A 21,661-nucleotide genomic window follows, 5' to 3' on the forward strand; every position below is an offset into this window, starting at 1 on the left:
GCTCATTAACAGGGCTGTGGCTAGACAAGGCCTATTTATTTGCAGGTCCTCAATATACATAACAAACCACATGAGTGTTCCCAGTACTTTGTCTCCAGTTAACAAACCTTTCATCTTAAGCTTTCTTTTTCACTGCGTGCTAGTGTTTTAGACAAAGCCTAACTCTTTCAGCCAATTGTCAACCTGAAGAACCTTTACTCTCCTGATTACCTGTAAGTGTAAAGAGTCTTTAAAACCACTTATTATCACTTATTACCCTCGCCCTCCAGATGTCCCACCTTTTTATGGCCAAACTAATATGATTTATGTCCCCACGTGTAATTCCTGAGTCCATAAAATGTATAGAACCAGACTGTGTCACCCCACTCCCACAAGTCCACTTGTTCAAGGCTTTTGGGGTGTGGCTCCTGGTCATGTTCCTCATTGGCTCATAAGAAACCTCCTTGAATGATTTTACAGAGTATGGTTTCTTTGATGTTGATAGTGGAAAGCGGCAGCTTTAGATAGAAAGTAGGGGTCGGGGGAAAGTCTTCTGTTCAGGTAATATCTGAGTTCACAAGTGCAGAAAGAGAAAGTGCCTCACAGGATGATTAGGGAATAGAGCAAAGGGAGTAGCACGCACAAAGTCTCGGATGTAAGAACGGACTTTATATAATTGAGAAACAAAAAGAAAGCGTCATCCAAAAGACCATGGAGATGGTAAAATAGTCGAAAGGGAGCTCGGTTAGCGATATCAGTTTGCAAAGTGGGAAGAGATAATCTCTGAAGAGGACCTCAGGTTCTCTTTCTCTTGGAAGAGGGAAAGGGTGAGTTTTATGCTTCACAGGATCTTAATTACACAAAAGAGTCATACATAGGAAAGAGTTTGGATGAAAAGCTGTACATATTTATTAGGGCTTCATGTGCACGTTCAGTGGGTAAACTTATATAATGTTTCTCATATTCAGTTTGGGGTAAGGTTTTAGCATTAAAATAAAGGAAATTTGGTCAAAAGGTGAATTGCAGGACACACAGACAATTTGTGTGCAGTCTCTATAAGCTGACAGAAACTGTCTTGAGGGTTACAGTTGCTTACAAGGAAAGAACGTTTGTAAGGGCTGTCCACTGTCTGAGAAAGGACTCTAAGGAAGGCGGCTGTGGGAGGTGGAGGGGAGAAAAACCTGGCTTGCGCAGGAGGAAGTCTGGAGTCCATAGAACATGGACATGAAGTCACTCGGGTAACCAATGACCAATAAAAAGGGCAATACTGCCTGGAGGCGCAGAGAGGCCAATTACCCATAATTGCATTAATGTATACATGAGCTATACATGATCGTGATTTAATGAAAAAAATAAAAAGAGAAAGACTTGCAGCCAATTTCAAGTGTAGCATTTAGCAGCCCTGCAGGCCTTTGCACCTCCTTCTCTCTCCCACCTCCTCTCCTTCCAGAGAGGGACTCACTTCCAACTCTGCAGAAGTGCTCTAAACTTTCTCTTTGTTCTTCCTAAATCTCTTTTTGTCACCACGAATGTGCATGGGTGACTTTTGCTCTCGACCCTCACTGCCTGGGCCCCTCCAGTTTTATTTTCAGTTTTCACTCACTTTTGGTTTGGGTTGCCTATGTGCCTCAGTTGAACTTCTAGCTCAGCTGAGTAACAACCAGGTCAACTGGGTTTGGAGAACTGAGGTTCCCCAAAACCCACCCCCCACCCCAGCCCCCCTCCACCCCCCACTGTTCAGTCAGAGTTGTAGGAGTCTGGGCTGTAAATTAGAGTTAGCAAGGGTGTGGCAATTAGCAAGGGTATGGCTTTACTTGTTGCAATAGGAATTTACAATATTGCCTTTCCACCCCAGCCTGGAACCCTCAGCCCATAGATGACTTTTATTTCCTTAACCTTCCGGTTTATTTTAGTTGCTCTCTCAGATCACAGAAGCCTGGATATACATTTTTTGGATAATAAAAGCCCCCTAAAATATAGATATAAGATGGTAAGAAGAGCCAGGACATGAGATCTTATATTTCAAGACCAGGAATTTTGATTTTTAAATATAAGGGCAATTTATTATGTTTAATTATTTAATCAGGGCAGAATTTAAAGTATTTTTTTTTCAATAGATAATGATTGAATTCTATAAATAAAAGGCAGAAGCAAGGAGTCTGACCAGGAGAAAATGCTGAGTTGGACATGGGCACTCAGCTGGACAGGAATGCTGCTTACCATGGGGAACTAGACGACAACAAGAATGAGGGATGAAAAGGGCCAGAAGTTTAGTTTTGTCTTTTATATTCTTCACTGCCTGTTAGGCAGCTATAGAGTGTTTAAATAGGCAGGTATTTATTGGAGGCACAGATCAGGAGCTGGTCTGGGCTGGAGTCATACATTTTCAGTCTTACTACCTTGTATTATTATCACCTAAATTATATGCGCCAAGAAGGCAGGAAGAAAGTCTACCATTCTTTTCACAATGCATGAGATACACTTCCCACTGCGCTCATGCTGCTGGTGGTTTTGAAGCTGCTACCGGTGATAAAGGTGATGATCACAATGAGTGCAGTAAAGGTCTCAGATAAACAAGGAGCAAATTTGTAATCTCAGACAGAAGGTCCACGGCAGCAGGTGGCATGCTGGTTTCTGTTATCTGTGGAGAGCTGCACAGAGGTCAGGCACAGCTGGATTCCTGGAGAATGTTCCCCAGGACACAGAGCCTTCCCGGCTCCTTCACTTTTTTATGGGGCTTTTGGATGGATGCTGGTGACATTTGTATGGACAGACATAAGTAAGGAAGGTTTGTCTTAATGGAAGTTACCTTGCTACCTATTAGAGACCCGTGACTTCTAGTTTGGTTCCACCCATCCAGGAGAGCTGCAAACAAGTGCTCCTGGGACTCGTCCACCCAATGGGAAATAGAATGTGCACTGACTCCTGCAGGCAAGAAATGAATCCACTGCAGCAAGGGTGCTTAGAGCTTTTGAGGAGGAAAAAATAGAAATAGAAACTTTTTCCAGAGCAGTGCAAAGCTCTGCAAAACACCCACATTTATTTCAGGGCAAAGGATGCGGCCAAATCTACTTCTACTTGTACGTCAACCAACCTACTCAGGTCTTCAAAAGATAATTCTGTGTTTTTCTCCACATGATGATAGGCAAGTATTTATTGACACATATTGAGTCCCTGGTATGTGTCAATCAAGTTGTAATTACTTTACATGTAGCGATGCATTCACTCCAATTCCCATCACATAAGACAGTTAACGTCATTACTATTTGACAAGCTAGAAAACTTGAACTCTAAAAGAGAGAAAGAGAGAGAGAGAGAGAGAGAGAGAGAGAGAGAGAAACTCATCCCAAGGCATCTAGGGAGTTAGGGAAATGGCTGGGATTTGAACCTGACCTCCTTGACTTTGAACACACTGAAGCACATGGAATAGAACCACTATGGAGGAAGGATTGCTTTATTGGGGAGGTGGGGGGCGGGTTAGTGGACAGAATTCAGCAGATGACACTCAGCTAAGGGAGTTTCTGGTCAGCAGTCCACCCCTCCAAACACCCTGTTTGGCCCTGCCATTTAGTTTATTCTTTGATAAGTTTTGTGCCCTAAATCCTCTGAGTGAAACCTGCATTTGATCTTTTATAAGTAGATCACAGTCGCTGGCCTTTGTACTTTACAGCTCAACAGCATTTTTAGACCCATAAACACTGTTCACTCTCAGCTTTATCTTTCTGCTTTTTTTGGGGATACTTATATCTAGATGCCCTGGAAGCATATTCCAGTTTAGGAAAGAGGGAGGAGTTTTTATCATTTTCAAAGGGTAAAAATGAACAAATTTCAAGAAAATCACAGCTCTCGTCGTAATGCTATACCAATTTAGTACTCATAATAAGAAAGAACTAATATAGCTTTGAATAGAAGCAACCATATTCATTGGTAAGTAATTTTTCAGTGCTCACTACTCTGCTAGGATACTTGGCCTTAGCTTTTTGGCTTTTATAATTACAGTCCTCTTTTGAGGAGAAAAAAATAGACATAGGAAATTTTTCCAGAGTGGTGCAAAGCTCTGCAAAACACCCACGTTTATTCAGGGCAAAGGATGGGGCAAATGATTCCGTTTTCCTTCCACTTGTACATCAAAAAACAAGCTTTGAAATAGAGGGTCCACAAATAGGAACAGCTAGAGCCCTAGGCTGCCACTTGCTATGTTGGTGGGTAGTGGGAAAAGTGAGGGATGGAATGCTTTAAGAAAGAATGGAAGAAAATAAGTAAAGCCTCTGTAAACAAATAGACAACGTCTCTGACATTCTCTTGTATTTCACATGCAGTGAATAGATTAGCACGTTTAGTTTTCAATTCACTAGCTGAGGTTTGTTATGCAAGTTAAAAGATACAGATGGCAGACAATTATTCAGGTTTTACAAGGAAACCACTCTGAAGACAGTATTAAAATATGATTGTTGATTAGGAATCATCGTGGTTCCTGGGAAAAAAAATACTCAGTAAAAATTAAATCTCTGGTTCTTTTGAATGCTTGATAATCCGTCAAGCTAAGGCAAGGTTAAAATGTCGGTGTCATTAGCTGTGAGCTCAGATGACCCAGGCCATCATTTATTCCTTTAAAGTCTGCCCATTTAAGTAATTGCCATTATTATTGTTACAGTATAGCTTTCTAGTGTTCTCATGTAGCCTTACAGTTATTGACAGATTTCTCCTTTTTCCAAAAAAAAAAGTATATGTATATAACAACAACAAAAAAAAACCTGATTTATTTCCTCATCGCTGAAGTGCTCATTGAAGTGGATTTTGCTTTTACGGGAGTTTGCAAATACATAGTACATAACTTTGCCTTTGGTGAATGATTAGCACATAGTATAGCATTAGATTTCATCAGTAATGGTAGTAACTTAATGACAACTCAGTGCCACAAAGTGTACATTCTACAAATAATCTCCTTTTTATAGTAACGTGCTGAAGTGTTATAGACTGAATTGTGCTGTCCACAAAATTCAACCACAGGGTTGAAGCCTTCACCCTCGATGTGATTATGCTTGGATGGGACCGTTAAAGAGGCAATTAAGGTGAAATGATGCCATCAAGTTGGGTCCTAATCTAATAGAACTGGTAAACATGTAGGAAGAGAAAGAGACACTCAAAAACTACATGTGTGCATGCCCAGAGAAAGGGGCCAGGAGAAGACAGAGCCGGGAGGCATCTGTCTGCAAGCCAAGGGGAAAGGCCTGGATAGAAACCACCCCTACCAGGACCTTGATTTTGGGCTTCCAGCCTCCAGAAAAGTGAGAAAATAAATTTCTGCTCTTTAACCCACTCGATCTGTATTGTTTGGTTATGGCAATGCAATACACAAAGTAGATATCAGTGCGCCTACTTGGGAGAAATGAGAACAGAAACTGCCCTGTCAAAGCCCAGCCCAATGTGTCCTTTGAGTGCCCATTATGGAAATCAGTCCAGGCTCAATGAACCTGGAGCCCTTCCATTTTCAAAGCCCAGATTAGTCCGCTGTATCCACAAAAGGTCTTTTAGGGATGAAAATTCCTCGAATTTAATTTCAGTTGCTTCTGAGGTATGAAGATTTTGAGGTAAGAGATTAAAATATATGAACATTTTGTGTTATCTTTATACCACAACAGCACTTAATTCTACTTTTCTGCTTCTTCCAAAACAGGAAAGTTCAGGATTCTGGGGAATTTTGAAAGGGGTTTTGATTATGTAATTTATACGTTCAATGTACGAATGTTTATTAGTAACGTACTAAATCTCATGCAGTATTCTATTATTATGGATGCAACAATTACGGCCCAAGCCCTCACGAGTTCCAAGGTGTCACATCTACAGCGGAGATTAGAATAAGAGCAAGTAAGATAAAAATGCCATGGGTGGAAAAGTGGGAGAACTAGGCTGAGGAGTAGAGGCAGATGAAGCCATCCTCTTGGAGCATTTATTTAGATCGGAATTGATGAACTATTTTAAGAATTTGGGAATGCAGATTGTGAGGAAAGGGATAAAGGACCAATGGAAGGTGTGGATGTCTCAGAGACTATGTGTGCGGGAGACCACAGTGCGTGTCAGGAGCTCCAAAAGTCTGTTGAAAACGGCAGCACAGGCCTTGGGAAAAGGGGACAAGGAATGTCTTGCTGAGGCCTGAACTTTCCCCCGCAGAGAGCCTCTACAAAGGTCTCTACGGACAAACGGGCCCTTGAGAGATGTCCTGGGAACAGTACATGCAGCTGGCTCCGGGGGAAGATGACCCGGGACTAGATAAGTGCAGCAACTTCTTTTCCCCTCACTCCAGGTCTGGGTGCGGTGTCAGCCATCTGCCTCACAGGGACCCAGAGACGCAACTGCCTCCTGTGAAATGGTGAGTGTGGGCAAACTTGCTGACGGCTTCTGCATCCTGCTGCTGAGTCCAGAGCTTTGCTCTCTAAACTGCAGCTTATTTCTTTATAGTTAAGTATAGAATGGAACAGTAAAGTTATAATAGTTAGACAGAAGCTTAGTTTAAATTGCAAATGCCACAAAGAATAATAACCCATAGTGCAGGTGTTCTGCTTTGCCTGTGATTATTTATTTGCTGATTTAATGATCATGTCGGTAATAAATACTGAGTTAACCCAGAGTACAGGGCCTTCACCATCTCTCACTGGTAGCCTTGGACCCACTCTTTTTAAATCTTACTCTGGCTCTTGTGTCTTTTTTTCTTTCATTTGCTCATCTCCACTGAGTTTTCAGGATACCCATGGATTCCCGGGGGGCTGGCCCCTACGACATACTCTTCCAGAAGAACTTCTACAACATAATCTGTTGCTATTACAGTGTAGGATTAGTATCTTTTAATTTGTTTTTAAACTATTATGAATACACAATAGTTGCATATATTGATAGGGTGCATGTGGTATTTTAAAACAGGCATGAAATGTAAATTAATCCAGTCAGGGTAATGAGGAAGCCTTAGCTCAGGCAGTTATCATTTTTCTGTTATAACATCCAATACCACTCTTATTTATTTTATTTTTATTTTTATTTTTTTTTCAAATACTTTCTTTTTTTTTTTTTTATTGTTGGGGATTCATTGAGGGTACAATAAGCCAGTTACACTGATTGCAATTGTTAGGTAAAGTCCCTCTTGCAATCATGTCTTGCCCCCATAAAGTGTGACACACACTAAGGCCACTCTTATTTATTTTGAAGTATACCTTAACTTATTGCTGATTATAGCCACTTTGGTTTGCTACCAAATATTGTTTGTTTTTTCTAACTATAAAAACCTATCCTTGCACCCACTAACCATTTACTCTTTGCACCCCCACTTCTTAGGTCTACCCTTCCCAGCCCCAGGTAATCATTCTTTTTTCTCTCCATGTGATTAACTGTTTTTAATATTTACTCCCACATATAATGAGAACATGCAAGGTTTATATTCCTGTGCTTGGCTTATCTCACTTGACATAATCTTCTCCAGTTCAGAATTTGAGAAGAACAATTTTAACTTTTTTTTATTGTTAAATCATAGCTGTGTACATTAGTGCAATCAAGGGGTACAGTGTGCTGGTTTCATATACAATCTGAAATATTCTCATCAACCTGTTCAACGTAGCCTTCATGGCATTTTCTTAGTGATTGTATGTAGATATTTGTATTCTCCATTTGGTAGGTTTCGCCTGTACCCATTCTAAGATGCACTGTAGGTGTGGTCCCACCCATTACCCTCCCTCCACCCTGACCTCCCCCCTCCATTCCCCTTCCTTGGCCCTTTCCTCATAGTCTTGTGCTATAGTTGGGTTAGAGCCTTCATGTGAAAGCTATAATTTAGCTTCATAGTAGGGCTGAGTACATTGGATACTTTTTCTTCCATTCCTGAGATACTTTGCTAAGAAGAATATGTTCCAGCTCCATCCATGTAAACATGAAAGAGGTAAAGCCTCCATCTTTCTTTAAGGTTGCATAATATTCCATGGTATACATGTACCACAATTTGCTGGTCCATTCGTGGGTCAATGGGCACTTGGGCTTCTTCCATTGACTTAGCAATTATGAATTGGGCTGCAATAAACATTCTGGTACAGATGTCTTTGTTATATTGTGATTTTTGGTCTTCTGAGTATATACCTAGTAAAGGAATTATAGGATCGAATGGCAGGTCTATTATTAGGTCTCTAAGTATTCTCCAAACATCCTTCCAGAAGGAACGTATTAGTGGGCATTCCCACCAGCAGTGTAGAAGTGTGCGCTTTTCTCCGCATCCACACCAACATCTCTGGTTTTGGGATTTTGTTATGTGGGCTACTCTTACTGGGGTTAGGTGATATCTCAAAGTAGTTTTGATTTGCATTTGTCTGATGATTAAGGATGATGAACTTTTTTTCATGTGTTTGTAGATTGTGCATCTGTCTTCTTTAGAGAAGTTTCTCTTCAAGTCCCATGCCCACCCTGAGATGGGATCACGTGTTCTTTTCTTGCTAACGTTTGAGTTCTCTGTGGATTCTGGTTATTAGACCTTTATCAGAGGTATAACCTGCAAATATTTTCTCCCATTCTGAGGGCTGTCTGCTTGCTTTACTTATTATGTTCTTGGCTGTGCAGAAGCTTTTTAGTTTGATCAGGTCCCAGTAGTGTATTTTTGATACTGCTTCAATTGCCTGGGGAATCCTCCTCATAAAATATTCACCCAGGCTGATTCCCTCAAGAGTTTTCCCTGCACTTTCTTCAAGTATTTTTACAGTTTCATGTCTTAAGTCTAAATTTTTTATCCAGTGAGAGTCTATCTTAGTTAATGGTGAAAGGTGTGGGTCCAGTTTTAATATTCTACAGGTTGCCAGCCAGTTCACCCAGCACCATTTGTTAAATAGGGAATCTTTCCCCCACTGAATGTTTTTAATTGGCTTATCAAAGATCAAATAATGGTAAGTAGCTGGATTCATCTCTTGGTTCTCTATTCTGTTCCAGACATCTACTTCTCTGTTGTTGTGCCAATACTACGCTGTTTTGATCATTATTGATTTATAGTACAGTCTCGGGTCTGGTAGCATGATTCCTCCTGCTGTGTTTTTATTGCTGGTAATGTTTTGGCTATTTGAGGTTTTTTCTGATTCTGTATAAAATGAAGTATTTTTTCAAGATCTTTAAAATAAGACAATAGAGCTTTAATAGGAATTGCATTAAAATTATATATTGCTTTGGGTAGTGTAGACATTTTAACAATGTTGTTTGTTCCCAGCCATGAGCATGGTACATTTTTCCATTTGTTAACATCTTCAGCTATTTCTTTTCTTTTTTTTTTTTAATTTCTTTTTTTTTGTTGTTTGTTTTTTTTTTATTTTTTGGCCGGGGCTGGGTTTGAACCCACCACCTCCAGCATATGGGACTGGCGCCCTACTCCTTGAGCCACAGGTGCCGCCCTATTTCTTTTCTTAAAGTTTCATAGTTCTCTTTGTAGAGATCTTTCACGTCCTTTGTTAGGTATACTCCCAAATATTTCATCTTCTTTGGCACTACTGTGAAAGGAATAGAGTCCTTGACTGTTTGTTTGGCTTGGTTATTGTTGGTATATATAAAGGCTACAGATTTATGGGTGTTGATTTTGTAGCCTGAGACATTGCTGTATTCCTTGATCACTTCTAAAAGTCTTGTAGTAGAATCCCTAGTGTTTTCCAGATATACAATCATATCATCTGTGAAGAGTGAAAGTTTGATCTCTTCTGACCCTATGTGGATACCCTTAATCACCTTTTCTTCCCTAATTGCAATGGCTAAAACTTCCATTACAATGTTAAGAGTAATGGAGACAATGGGCTACCTTGCCTGGTTCCTGATGTAAGTGGAAATGATTTCAATTTAACTCCATTCAATACGATATTGGCTGTGTGTTTGCTCTAGATGGCTTCTATAAGTTTAAGAAATGTCTCTTCTATACCAATTTTCTAGTGTTCTGATCATGAAGAGATGCTGGATATTATCAAAAGCTTTTTCTGCATCAATTGAAAGAATCATATGGTCCTTATTTTTTAGTTTGTTTATGTGCTGAATTACATTTATTGATTTACTTAAATTGAACCAGCCTTGAGATAAATCCCACTTGGTCGTGGTGTATAATTTTTTTGATGTGTTGTTGGATTCTGTTTGTTAGGATTTACTGAGTATTTTAGCATCAATATTCAGTAGTGATATTAGTCTATAATTTTCTTTTCTTGTTGGGCCTTTCCCTGGTTTGGGGATCAAAGTGATGTTTGCTTCATAGAATGTATTGGGTAATATTCCTTCTTTTTCTATATTTTGGAAGAGGTTTAGTAATATAGGTACTAATTCTTCTTTAAAGGTTTGGTAGAATTCTGACGTAAAGCCATCTGGTCCTGAGCTTTTCTTTTTAGGGAGATTTTGTATAGTTGATGCTATTTCAGAAGTTGATATAGGCCTGTTCAACATTTCCACTTCATTCTGGCTAAGTCTTGGTAGGTGGCATACTTCCAGGTATTGGTCAGTTTCTTTCAGATTTTCATATTTGTGAGAGTAGAGTTTCTTGTAGTATTTGTTAAGGATTTTTTGAATTTCTGAAGGGTCTGTTGTTATTTCATCATTACCATTTCTGATTGATGAAATTAGAGATTGTACTCTTTTTCCCTGATTAGGTTGGCCAAAGGTTTATATATTTTATTGACCTTTTCAAAAAACCAACTTTCGGATTTAATGATCTGTTGTATAATTCTTTTGTTTTCAATTCATTTAATTCTGCTCTGATTTTGGTTATTTCTTTTCTTCTGCAGGTTTGGGGTTGGAGTGTTCTTCCTTCTCCAGTTGCTTGAGATGTCCCATTAAGTTATTAACGTCCTCTCTTTTCTTTGTCTTGAGGAAGGCTTGCAGCGCTATAAATTTTCCTGTTAGGACTGCCTTTGCAGTATCCCAGAGGTTCTGGTAATTCATGTCTTGATTGTTGTTTTGTTCAAAAATTTGGTGATTTTTCAAGACCAGAGATGTTGGCGTGGATGCGGAGAAAAGGGAACACTTTTGCACTGCTGGTGGGAATGCAAATTAATACATTCCTTTTGGAAAGATATATGGAGAACACTCAGAGATCTAAAAATAGATCTGCCATTCAATCCTGTAATTCCTCTGCTGGGCATATACCCAGAAGACCAAAAATCACAACATAACAAAGATATTTGTACCAGAATGTTTATTGCAGCCCAATTCATAATAGCTAAGTCATGGAAAAAGCCCAAGTGCCCATCGATCCACGAATGGATTAATAAATTGTGGTATATGTATACCATGGAATACTATGCAGCCTTAAAGAAAGATGGAGACTTTACCTCTTTCATGTTTACATGGATGGAGCTGGAACATATTCTTCTTAGTAAAGTATCCCAAGAATGGAAGAAAAAATACCCAATGTACACAGCCCTACTATGAAACTAATTTGGGGCTCTCACATGAAAGCTATAACCCAGCTACAACTTAACAATAGGGGGAAGTGGAAAAGGGGGTGGGTGGGTAGAGGGAGGGGAATCAGTGGGATCACACCTGTGGTGCATATTACAGGGGTATTTGCGAAACTTGGTAAATGTAGAATGTAAATGTTTTGGCACAGTAACTGAGATAACGCCGGAAAGGCTATGTTAACCACTGTGATAAAAATGTGTCAAATGGTTTATGAAGTGAGTGTATAATGCCCCATAATCATATCATTGTATACAGTTATGATTTAATAAAAAAATTAAAAAAAAAAAAAAACAAAAATTTGGTGATTTCCTTCTTAATCTTGTCTATAACCCATCTATCCTTCAGCATAAGGTTGTTTAGCTTTCATGTTTTTGTATGGGTATGCAGGTTCCTGTTATTATTGAGTTCAACTTTTATTCCACGATGGTCTGAGAAGATGTAAGAAATAATTTCTATTTTTTTAAATTTGCTGAGGTTAGATTTGTGGCCTAGGATGTGGTTGATTTTGGAGTATGTTTCGTGGGTTGATGAGAAGAATGTGTATTCAGTTTTGTTGGGATGAAATGTTCTGTAGATGTCTGTTAAGTCCAGATGTTGAATGGTTAAGTTTAAATCCAAAATTTCTTTGCTTAGCTTCTTTTTGGAGGATCTATCCAGCACTACTAAAGGGGTATTAAAATCTCCAACTACTATAGAACTGGAGGAAATCAAGTTGCTCTTGTCTGTTAGAATTTCTCTTATAAATTGAGGTGCATTCTGGTTGGGTGCATAAATATTAATAATTGAAATCTCATCATATTGAGTATTACCTTTAACAAATATGAAGTGTCCATCCTTATCCTTCCTTATTTCAGTTGGTTTAAAGCCTGTTGTGTCTGCAAATAGGATGGCAATACCTGCTTTTTTCTGCTTTCCATTTGCCTGGAGTATAGATGACCATCCCTTCACCTTGAGTATATATTTGTCTTTTAATGTAAGATGCGATTCTTGTATGCAGCTGATATCTGGCTTGAGTTTTTGTATCCAGTCAGCCAACCTGTGCCTCTTTAGAGGACAATTTAAACCATTCACATTAATTGAGAATATTGATAAGCTTTTCAAGAGTCCGGTGGACATTTTTAAACCTTTTGCAACCGTGGAAGTTGGAATTTGATCCAAACTTTCTGGGTGGGTTTACTTTTGTGGTGGAGGATTACTCTGGTCTTTATAGCTGAGAATTTCCTGGAGAGCTGGTTTGGTTATGGCAAAGTTCTTCAACATGCGAATGTCATTAAAGTATTTAATTTCTCTGTCATAAATGAAACTCAGTTTAGCTGGGTACAGCATCCTGGGTTGTAAGTTATTTTGTTTTAGGAGATTAAAAGTCGATGACCATCATCTTCTAGCTTAAAAGGTTTCAGCAGAGAGATCTGAAGTTATTCTAATATTCTTGCCCTTGTAGGTGATGATTTTCTTTTGTCTGGCTGCTTTCAGAATTTTCGCCTTCCTATTACCTTTAGTGAAATTGATTATGATGTGTTGCGGGGGGATGTCTTATTTGGGTTGAGTCATGCTGGAGTTCTGAAACTGTCCACTATCTGAATTTCAGAATCTCTTGGCATGTCTGCAAAGTTCTCCTTCATAATCTCATGCAGAAGAGACTCTGCGCCTTGTGAAACCACTTCATCCCTTTTGGGGATCCCTATAAGACGAATATTGGTTTTCTTCAAATTATCCCAGAACTCTCTGAGAGAGTGATATGTTTTTGCCCTCCATTTCTCTTCCTCTTTGACAGTTTGGGAGCGTTTGAAAGCTTTGTCTTCAATGTCAGAAATCCTTTCTTCTGCTTGCTCCATTCTGCTAATCCCACAGAGGGATTCTACTGTGTTTTTCTAATCTTTGAGTGCTGCAACTTCTTGTCTCAATGTGTCAAAATCTTTGGTCATTTGGTCTTTGTATTCATTGAATTCTTGAGATATCTTTTGGGCTACTGCTTGGAATTCTAATTCAATCTTATTTGCTATCCAGATTCTGAAATGGATTTCTGACATCTCAGCTATTTGTTTGTGCATGGGATCTTGTGCTGTGTCTGCCCCATTGATCCTTGGGGGAGTTGATCTACTCTGATTATTCATATTGCCAGAGTTTTCCTGTTGATTTTGCCTCATGACTGTTTTTCACCATTGCCTCTGGCCATCCTCAGAGTTGGGGAGGTGTCTCTCAAAGATTAGACCCCAGCAGGATCACTCTATTGTTGCTGGATCTTTGTAGGTAGTGACCCTGTGTAGCTCCTCTGGGGCTGCCCCAGACAGGGAGTTCTGGTTGTGGAAGCAGCTCTGGAGTGTGACACACCTGGATCCAGCAACAGGGCAGGAGGTGGTGCACATGATTCTGTGAGTGGCTGGCACCCAGTGACTTTGGCACAGAGAGCCCAAGGCTCCAGCAGTCTCTGGCCAGGGGAAGGGCTCTGCACAGAGGCAGGGAGGACTCTGGAGGGCACGCGGCTACCAGAGTCCCTGGCCAGATGATCGGGCAAATGTGGAGGTAGGGAGGTTACAGGAGGGAGGAGGCAGGGTTGTACAGCTCCTGCAGTTCCTGGTCAGGGCATGCAGAGGCGTGGCGGGTGCAGGTCGTGGGTTGGGGGTCATGGAGGTCTAGGCGGCATCAAGCCCAGGAGTTTGAGGTTGCTATGAGTTGTGATGCCACAGTACTCTACCCAGGGCAATAGCCCAATGCTCCAGTGTGCCAAAACCGGTCTCACTCTGCCCTTGAGGTTTAAGGCTGTAAGGCAGCTCAGTCCCCGCCTTTTAGGCTGCTCAGTCACTAGGTTACTAGTGCCCACCTGATCCTTGCTCTGTGACCCTGAGGGTGGAGCTTGCCAGGGCAGTTCTCTCACAATGGCTCCCAGCAGCCCACAGCCAAACACTATTAGCTCCGTCCGGCTCAGCGGCTCAGTCTGGGGCCCTAGACAATGCCCAAAGTTCTCTGCACTCCTGCTCAAGCTCTCCCCAAGGCCGTTCAACTGAGTCCCAAGTCCAAAAACACGGAAACAGTTCACAGGTAAGGCTTTTCTGGTTTGCAGTCTCCCTGATTCTTGTACTTATGGCTGCCAGAGGTATTATGTCGATTGAACATAAGCAACCACTTGCCAGTTTTCCACTGTTTTTGTCCTCCTCTTGGGGTCCAGAATTCCCTTGCTGACTCCCTGTATCCTCAAAGGGATGATTATAGTCAGATCCCACCAGACAGAGATGCCTGGAGTCCTACCTCCCCAGACTCACCATGCCCAGTTGCAGGGAAGCTGTTACTTGGCCGCCATCTTGCTCCACCTCCAGCTCCTCCCAATTTTGATTTTTTCAAAGTATGTTCAGAGTATACATGTGCAAGTGCTATAGTCTTCTCTCTCTCATTTTTGTATTTTACAAAAATATTGTTCAGGTCTATAACCAGTAGAGAATGAAAGAAGCAAACAAACAGAAAAATCCATTTGTTTCAGTTAGATTAAGCAACATTGCTCTACATGTGATATCTGTATGTACCTCAAATACAGGAGACAGAAAAAATTCCACCGGCAGACTGTATACTGAAACTTTCCACATATTGGTAATGTGTTTACTTCCACTTAGGTCAAAAGTAAATAAAATTTATACTACATTTAATGTCAGCTACTGAGCATGTTCTATTTTAAAGTAAAAAAGAAAAGATTCATAGTTAACTTTATACAGACCAAGTCCTTTTCTTTCATACATTAAGTATCTTTTGTCTCAATCATTAAAATAAAAATTCAATGGAACGTTATGACATTATTGTTCCCTCCCCCCACCATGCATATTTAAATCCCATCCCCAATATGGAGATTTTGAGATGTGGTACCTTTGGGAGATGATTAGGTTATAAAAGTCTCTACCTCTCTCTCTCTCTCATGAATGAGATTCGTGTTCTTGTAAAAGAGGCTAACAGGAGTGTTTTTGTCTCTTCTGTCAAATGAGGTCACATCTATGACCAAAGGGCCCCAACGTAGTCTTGAACCTACTGGCTCCTTGATCTTGAATTCCCCAACTTCCAAAATGGCAAGTAGTACATTTCTGTTGTTTACAAATTATGCAATCTAAGGTATTTTGTTATAGTTGCCAGAACTGACTCACACAGAGAGTAATTAGGCACCGCGGCCTCAGGCTTAGTTTTATATGGACACAATGTGATTATCCAGGGACTTCTGCTTGTGTTGCAGTTTGGCCATGAGATGCACCAATCAGGAGCCGATTCTGTTTTGAAGGATGGAGCCAAGTAGGAGGCTTTTTGAAGTCTAATGTCTTCAGGTCATTCCTGAAGTATTCTTTTCTTTCTTACTCAAGATAGGAATGCTGGGAACTCATGTGCCTGAAGACGTCACGGATCCTTATATGTCCCTAAGTAGAACCAAGTTCAAAAGTCCTCTGGTAAATTTATAGAAAAATTAATACTATGTGTATATCTAAGAAACATTTTATAAACAGCCAATTACTAATCATTTTTTTCTTTTCTCAAATTTTAATGGAAGTTATATTTTAATATAAAGTGTTCTTTCTATGCAAACTTTCTGTTCATACTACTTTAATCTAGACAAGAAATTAGTGCCTGCCAGTTCTATTAAAAAAAGAAAAACTTTTTTTTTTTTAAACAGAGTCTCACTATGTTGCCCTCAGTAGAGTACTGTGGCATCACAGCTCACAGCAACCTCAAACACTTGGGCTTAAGTGATTCTCTTGCCTCAGATTCCCAAGAAGCTGAGACTACAGGTGCCCACCACAACGCCTGGCTATTTTTTGTTGTTGTTGCAGTTGTCATTGTTGTTTAGTAGGCCTGGGCCAGGCTCGAATCCACTAGCCCTGGTGTATGTGGCTGGCACCCTAACCACTGAGCTATGGGTGCCGAGCCAAGAAAAACTCTTCTACCACGTTTTTATGAGTACAATCAGCTCTCTTATCTTTTTCTTCATCTTTCTGGAACAAAGGAAAATAGGTTTTGACTTTTTTATTTATTCACGAATTTTGAGACCCATTAAAACAAAGTTCAATGAGAAAAAAATTGGATACAGTGTAATAGCAAACTCACTAGAATAAAACCTTAATAAAGTATTCTTTCTTAAAAGAAGGAAATCATTTTCAAGTACCTGCTCTCCTTAGTTTATTTATTTATTTTTTTTTGAGACAGAGTCTCACTCTGTCACCCAGGTAGAGTGTTGTGCTGTCATAGCTCACAGCAACCTCTTGCCTTAGCCTCCGAAGTAGCTGGGATACAGGCCCTGCCACAATGCCCAACTGGTTATTCTATTTTTAAGAGAGGTGGAATCTTACTTTTACTCTTGGCTATTCTTCAATTCTTGAGCTCAGGAAATCCTCCCAGCTTGGCCTTCCGGAGTGCTAGAATTACAGGACTGAACCCCTGTGCCTGACCATTTTCCTCAATTTCTTTTTTCTTTTTTCGCTGAAAATTTTATAAAGTCCAATTTAAATTTAGGATATAATTGGTTTCTTTATTAGTTTATATAGACATTTTGGTACCATTTTAGGTATTTTACTGACACAATAACCCTGACGTGCTAAAATTCATTTGATTATGAAATGTTGGAATGTTGGAGCAACAGCTTAGCATTTTTAATGTGGATAGATAATTTTCTTCTTTAAGCAAAATATCATCGGTTATTTTATTTTTATGATTAATTAAAATATATATTAAAAATATTTATCTAGCTATGACCTAACTCCTGGTGAAACTGAATGCCATTGTGCTATGGTTTCAATGTGTCCCCAAAAGTTCACGTTTGGGAAACTTAATCCCCAGTGCAAATATTGGAAAGTGGGACCCAACCAGTGGTGACTGGGTCAGGAAGGTAGAGCCCTCATGAAAAGACTAGCGTCATTATCACGGAAGCAGGTTAGTTCCCAACAGATTGGGTTTGTCATAAAAGTAAGTTTGGCCTGACTTCCGCCCTGGCTTGTACACTCACTTTCCCCTCAGCCACAGCAAGACGGCCCCCACTAGAAGATGCCAGGACTGTGCCTTCAGATTTCCCAGGTTCCAGAACATTGAGCTAAAACAATTCTGTTCATTATAAGTTACCCAGAATTAGAATGAAGGCACAGCGCAAGATGGAAGATAGGAAATAAAGTTTATCAAATGTGTAGTATTTTAATTTCTATAAATCATCTGCTAATTCATCAAAGTAACAGATGACTATGCTTAAACATTGCTTGGCATCTTTTTCTTCTTTCTTTTTCTTTTCTTTGTTATCCAGAATAGCACGAAAAGGAAGAAAGAATGTGAAGAAGTAGAATGCTAGTGGGATTCATGAATACCGTTGTCACTCATTTCAAAGTAACCGGGCTATATTTAAATCAAAATAAGGTTTGACGTTTTCTATCCCAGGAACCCAAACTCAAGTCAGCATCTTGACTTCTTTATCATTATTTTCTGAAACCTAGAAACTTGCTCAGCCTCTCTGGACTTTAAGTTGGGAATAATCTATTAGTAAAGTCATGAAATGAGACAAAATATGAGCATAGCAAATTATAAGGCTTTATATAGACAAACAATGTCTTATGCATTCTTGAAGTTTACTTTCGTTGCTTCTCCACTTAGGGCTTAAAATATTTAATTATATCCTGGCCTGGGGATAAATGCGCACATTTTATTTTTACCTTGTTGTCAGACATACAGTACATGCGTATGAACTACTACGTGGGTGTTGATGTTTTGTTTTGTTTGCAGTGAACTCTGAATTAGCAGTTATATCTCTATTTGTCATTTTTTCTTTGTGGCCAAGAACATATGTATTGTCCATGGACTTAACAGGTACCTTCTTGAATATATTTATACTTTAATACTTTCCTGCCAATTCATCTGATAACATTATTTTCTGTAGTCTCTACTTCTCAATTGGCTGCAGTCAGAAGTAAAGAATCAGGATTTAAAATATCTGATGGGAAAAATTCTGATACTTCCCCAAATCTGATGGAAAAAGGCATTTTCAGCAAGGTGTCTTTTCTTCCAGCAAGGTGTCTTTTCTCCCAGCAGTTTTGGCATTCATTGGCACCTAGGGTAATCTAGAAAAGACAAACATCTGTCCGCTGCTGAGAAGTTGAAGGATCTCATTGCCCTCATTTAGTGAAGGGACTCTGTGGAGAGCAATGTGATATATCTCAATCTTTTCAGAGAAGCACATTTTGACCCAAGATTACATATGTCACAGACACATTTTCCCCTCTAATGTAACACAGCAGGAGGCAAGGTTATGGTTTTTCTCTGCTATCGAGACTTATCAGCTTACTGATTTCCATGACTTACAACACACCTACCTTGAATGCACAATGTTTGTATCCATCTCAGACTGCTGGAGTTGAGATTAACATAATGGTCCCGCAGATCATAAATTGTGGTAACATTTCTTAGGGCATTCATATAGATGAACCTATTGGAGGTAGCATTTACTTAAAAAAAAATCTATAGGGCGGCACCTGTGGCTCAGTCGGTGGGGCGCCGGCTCCATATACCGAGGGTGGCGGGTTCAGAACCGGCCCCTGCCAAACTGCAACCAAAAAATAAAATAGCCGGGTGTTGTGGCAGGCGCCTGTAGTCCCAGCTACTCGGGAGGCTGAGGCAAGAGAATCGCTTGAGCCTGGAGTTGGAGGTTGCTGTGAGCTGTGTGAGGCCACGGCACTCTACTGAGGGCCATAGGGTGAGACTCTGTCTCTACAAAAAAAAAAAAAAAATATATATATATATATGTATATATATATATATATATATATAGACCAGAAAGATGTGAATGGGTCTGGATTACTTAAATATAATGAACAGTATAACAAATATGAATTTGCAGCTATTGGCTATGTCGGCTAATAAAGCTACTCCTTTTTCAAAAACTTTTCACCTGCTGTTCTTTCTGCTGGAAAGTCCTCCTGGCCCTCTGTCCTTGAACCCTTCCCTGCAATGGCTTGCTTCCTTCTGAGCCTCACTATCACCCTTCTGCCTCCGCTCCTGAATCTAGTTTCCTGGTACTTTGTCATCAGCTTAAGTAGAAGCTGTCCCTGAACTCTCATTGTCACTCATTTTCTCATTGAGACTTAATTTCCTATGAAACTGTACACTATTCATCATGCAGGCATACACCATGAACTTTGTAAATGTGGAAATACAATGTCTTATTCACCACTGGATTGTCAAAAGCTAGTAGGATGTTGGCACAATGTTGTTCTCACTCTATATGGCTCTTGTCTAAAAGAATGAATTTAAGGTTCTTTGACTTCAAAGAAAATGCCACACTGTCTCTCAGAAAGAAGGGTGAATAATTGACAACTCCTTACTCTTGATATTATATTTGAGTTGGTTCATTCTGGATATTCAATCTGTATAAATTAAACCATGCTGAAAGAGAAATGATGGTTTAGGGCATGGGACAATGCTGGATTAACTACTGTTTTATTACGTACAAACTTAAAAAAATGCATTGATCTATGAAGTCCTGTGTTTTGGCACCCACAGATTGGAAAAATAATATTTCCAATTAATATTATTGAGACTTTATGTATAAATATACTCACCTAATCAATCTAAATTCAAGATTCTAAGTCCAATTGCCTTTTTAAAATTTCCACCTGGGTATTTAACAGGTGTCTCAAAATAACTTTTCCAAATCTGAACTCAATAACTTCCCCAGGCTTCCCCCATCATTTTTCCTACAATTTAGAATGTGGCAATTACATTTCACCAATTGCTTCAAACTAAAAACTTTAAAATGGCTCAGTAGGTAGGGCGCCAGCCTCATATACCGAGGGTGGTGGGTTCAAACTCGGCCCTGTCCAAACTGCAACCAAAAAATAGCTGGGCGTTGTGGCGGGCGCCTGTAGTCCCAGTTACTCGGGAGGCTGAGGCAAGAGAATCACTTAAGCCCAGGAAGTTGGAGGTTGCTGTGAGCTGTGTGAGGCCACGGCACTCTACCGAGGGCCATAAAGTGAGACTCTGTCTCTACAAAAAAAACACAAAATTATAATTTAATAATGTAATTAAAATTTCACAATCCACATACAGCCTTTAGATTTATATTTTCTAGCTTTAAAATGAATCTAGAATCAAAATCTTTTTTTTTTGAGACAGAGTCTCACTATATCACCCTCAGTAGAGTACTGTGGTGTCATGGCTCACAGCAACCTCCAACTCTTGGGCTTAAGTGATTCTCTTGCCTCAGCCTCCCAAGTAGCTGGGACTACAGGCACCTGCCACAATGCCCGGCTATTTTTTGTTGCAGTTATCATTGTTGTTTAGCTGGACCGGGCGGGTTCGAACCCACCTGCCTCCGTGTATGTGGCCAGCACCCTGTGAGAGCCAAGCCCAAAGTCCTTTCTATCAAGGACTTTTCCCCTGGTTTACAAAACCACAGGTGTCTGGCACACTCACTACCTGTCTTAACTACTCTCCATCAATTTCCACCTGATTCATTTCATTTCAGTTGGCTTTATTGCTGTTACTTGAACATTCTAAACATCCCATACATCAGAACCTTATTCCAGAAAAATCTTTCCCAGTTATCCAAAGGGCTGGCTCCTATTTTTCTTTCTTTCTTTTATATTTGAAGAAAAAAGAATCATTGAGTTTGTTGCACATTTACAACATTTTTCTTTCATGCAGTGGCTCAAATGTCACCTTGCTAGAGAGAAAATTCATGACTATTTCTTATAAAATAGCCTTCCTCCCAATATCAAACTCTTTTGCTTTATGCTGTTTTTTGTTTTCTTTTACACAGAACATATAACAGAGTGACATATATAATATATATTTGTTATTTATTATCGATTTTCTCCCAATAGGATGTAATCTCCTGAAACTTGGAAACTCTTTATTTAAGTAAGTACTTAGGGATTTTCCTGGCAACAAGTACTCAACTTTTTTTTTTTTAGAGACAGAATCTCACTTTATTGCCCTTGGTTGAATGCCGTGGTATCACACAGCTCACAGCAACCTCCAACTCCCAGGCTTAGGCGATTCTCTTGCCTCAGCCTCCAGAGTAGCTGGGACTACAGGTGCCTGCCACAATGCCCGGCTATTTTTTTGTGGCAGTTTGGCTGGGGCTGGCTTCAAACCTGCCACTCTCGGTATATGGGGCCAGAGCCCTACCTACAGAGCCACAGGCGCCGTCTCAAGTACTCAACTTTTTTAATGAATAAACATTTCTGATACATAGAAGATTCTCAGTAAATGTCAGACTTTATTATAATTTTCT

At 39.8% G+C, this 21,661-nt stretch overlaps 1 long non-coding RNA gene across 3 annotated transcripts in view; it reads left to right on the forward strand.

Annotated features, from left to right (window-relative positions):
• Positions 1 to 535: 535 nt before the first annotated feature.
• LOC128575960 (uncharacterized) overlaps positions 536 to 21,661 on the forward strand; it is a 47,898-nt gene continuing 26,772 nt past the window's right edge. For 2 of the 3 annotated variants that reach the window (XR_008377206.1, XR_008377207.1), the window contains exons 1-2: positions 536 to 806; positions 6,284 to 6,349. This is a non-coding gene — a long non-coding RNA (uncharacterized LOC128575960). The remainder of the gene's footprint in view (positions 807 to 6,283; positions 6,350 to 21,661) is intronic. The other variant, XR_008377208.1, reaches the window with a different exon arrangement.

This window comes from Nycticebus coucang, chromosome 23 (assembly GCF_027406575.1).
Source record: "Nycticebus coucang isolate mNycCou1 chromosome 23, mNycCou1.pri, whole genome shotgun sequence".
NCBI lineage: Eukaryota > Metazoa > Chordata > Mammalia > Primates > Lorisidae > Nycticebus > Nycticebus coucang.